The 3,168-nt window shown below is 38.0% G+C and overlaps 1 non-coding gene across 1 annotated transcript; it reads right to left on the bottom strand.

Moving 5' to 3' along the window:
• Positions 1 to 1,037: 1,037 nt before the first annotated feature.
• Positions 1,038 to 1,174, bottom strand: LOC133097082 (U4 spliceosomal RNA). Its single transcript, XR_009701956.1, has one exon. It is a non-coding gene; the product is annotated as a U4 spliceosomal RNA (small nuclear RNA).
• Positions 1,175 to 3,168: the final 1,994 nt, after the last annotated feature.

Here is a 3,168-nt window from a genome sequence, read left to right as displayed (position 1 = left end):
TTATTTTCTCCCTACTTTTTCCTCAACAAAGTATTCTGTGGCCTAATAATTCTCACATAGACAAACTTGCGTACAACTTTCTGCAGGGATACTTAATCACTTTATGAGCATATTTGCTGCTCAGAAGCAGTGCTGAACCTCTTATATTTAGATCCCAAGGTTGTTACCCTGTAAGTCAGCTGGGTGAATCAAAACAAAATAAAAAACATGACATCTCTGGGTTTTTCTTTGGAATAGCCAAGTATCCTGAAATCAGATGGTTAATTACATACAAAAGCCACCCTTGCTTGACTGATTTGTTCAAGAAGGATTTTAGGTATATACAAAGATACAGTGTAGCAAAATAAAAATAATATCCAACTTGTAGGAAGAATGGAAGGAAAAGAACATGAAGGAGGAAAGAAAGAAGGAACCAGGAATGAGAGCCAGACACAAGATACAAGAGGTGGTATCCACCTGCAAAGGATGAACTCAAAATGTGCTCTAAGCTTGAGCCATCAAGGAGAAAACTGTATTTAATTACAAAATTGACAGTATCTATGGGGAAAAAATGAAGCATTAGTAAAGAAGTCTGTCAAGTTTTGATTTGCAATCTGAGAGGAAGAGAGGGGATCCTTTAAAAAGGAATGAACAACAAGCTCCCATCGTTACAGGAGACATAGCAAGGACTTTCTCTCACTGTGTCTAATGATGTCCCTCAGAGAGCAGCTGACATATCGCCTGTGTTGTAAGAGGAGCCTCAGGAGTGGGAGAGAATTAGGTGTTGAATTACCAATAATGACTCCCAGGCAGGAAAGTTAAGAGCCCCAAGTATATCATTACAGTTTGTTATTTATTGAAAAATAGAAGGTAATAAAATAAATAGTACGGCGCACAATATTTCTATGTTGTGATTTGTTTTAGAGCTTAACAAGCAGGAACGGCCAGTTAAAAATCCCTGAAATTCACCTGTGGCAGAGTGGAAAGAACACTGGATTGAAGCAAAAGCCTGAGTTTGAGCTCCAGCTTCCCTAACTTTTTTTTTTTTTTTAATCCGGTCTCTGTAGAGACTCTCAAACATTGCCAAGGCTGACTATAGGTCACATCCTTTCTGCGTTAGAGAAAAGTTTTCAATTAGTGATAATTGCACCTCGGATAAACCTCATTGGCTAAGATACAGCCACTGTGCAAAGCTGAGCTTCACTAACTTCTGTCTGATTTTGCTGGGACAGGTGATAGATGTTCCTACTGAGACCCAGATTTCACACCTGTAAAAAGGAGTTAATAATACCTATTCAGAAGGTTTTTCTGTAGATTAAGCAAAATATTGCATATAAACAGCTTTTCACTACATTATCTGAAATACTCATTTCTTTACATTATCTACAAATGTTTTAACTATTTTTTCAAGTATATTGAAAATTATTCTATAACTGCTCCACATGATCATGTATCTTTATGTGAATTCACAAATAGTTACATACATAGAGACCTACTGAAAGATATTTTAATTGTTATTATAATAGTAATGCTCACAGTTATTTGAGTTCCTAGAATATGAACATCAAGCTAGTAAATGCTTGATGTGTTTCACCCTCTGCAACCTGAAAACAATATTTATAAAGCAAGGGTTATTATTCTACCCATTTTATAAGTTATGAAGTTAAAGAGATAAAGTCACTGAGCTGGGGTTAGAAATGTGAAGTTTGTCAAAGGAGAAGAGGGCAAAACTAAAAGACATTGTATGATGGAGGGGAGAAAAAAGAAATGTTTAAATACAGAAAATGTCTGTTACGCAACAAAATTAGACCCTTGAAAATTATTGGTACTTACTGATATCTGGTGTGCAATTCTTTTACAAGGACATATTTGAAGGTCAATTTAAAAAACTATGTTTGGTATCCAGTAAAAGTTTTCAGGTAATTTGTACAGCATCCCAGTCTTTAATGTTCAAAACTCTGGGAGCCCACACAGGCCTCTAGATCTGACATCCATCACCAAGAGGGCAGGGTTCTGCACCAAAGCCTTCCGATGGCTAATCTGAGCTCTAGGGTGACATTAAAAATCATCATACTTAGTTCCTAAATATTCGTATTTTGTTGTATATATTTTGGGAAGAATCATTTCTTTTTTCCTTTCAAAACAGAAAGTTAGTTTTTAAAAGTTCCCAAATAAAAATTCATCTTTACATAAATTCACCCCTAGGTATCAGGAAGGATGTCATTTGCTTTGTTCATTTTGGGTTAAATTGTGTTCCAAGAAAGGAGACAAGGAGAAATAGAGATCTACCTTGTATTCTGTCCAGGGGTTATGGAAACCCAAAGAGACAACAAAATAGAATGCTGAATAACTTAATAATGCTAAAAGTACTAAAGAAATGTAAGACATTATTATTTTACCTGGAACAGCAAGTAGGTTCATAAGATTATAATAGGCTAAATTAATTGTATTAGTTTGCTAGGCCTGTCATAACAAAGTACCACAGACTTAAACAATAGAAATGAAATTTCTCACAGTTCTGGAAGCCAGAGGTCCTAGATCAAGATGTTGCCAGGGTTGGTTTCTTCTGAGGCATCTATTTTGATTTGCAGATGGCTGTCTTCTCCCTGTGTCTTTACATGACCTTCTCTCTGAGCCTGTCAGTATCCCAGTCTCCTCTTCCTATAAAAAACACCAGTCATATTGGATTAGGGCCCACCCTAACGACCTCATTTCAATTTAATTGCCTTTTCAAGACCCTATTTCCAAATACAGTCACATCTTGAGATACTTGGGGTTAGAACTTCAAATATGAATTTGGCAAGAGGGGAGATATGATATAGCCTGCAGCATTAATATAGTGTAAACATAGGGAAAGAATGATACCACATGTTACAGCCTAAATTTTTTTTTTTTTTTAGTTTGTTTATTTATGGCTGTGTTGGGTCTTCGTTTCTGTGTGACGGCTTTCTCTAGTTGTGGCAAGCGGGGGCCACTCTTCATCGCGGTGCGCGGGCCTCTCACTATCGCGGCCTCTCTTGTTGCGGAGCACAGGCTCCAGACGCGCAGGCTCAGTAATTGTGGCTCACGGGCCCAGTTGCTCCGCGGCATGTGGGATCTTCCCAGACCAGGGCTCGAACCTGTGTCCCCTGCATTGGCAGGCAGATTCTCAACCACTGAGCCACCAGGGAAGCCCCCAGCCTAAATATT

The sequence above is a fragment of the Eubalaena glacialis genome, chromosome 8 (assembly GCF_028564815.1).
Source record: "Eubalaena glacialis isolate mEubGla1 chromosome 8, mEubGla1.1.hap2.+ XY, whole genome shotgun sequence".
NCBI classification, from domain to species: Eukaryota; Metazoa; Chordata; class Mammalia; order Artiodactyla; family Balaenidae; genus Eubalaena; species Eubalaena glacialis.
Note: the sequence above shows the minus strand (reverse complement) of the source record. Positions and strands in the feature narration are given on the sequence as shown.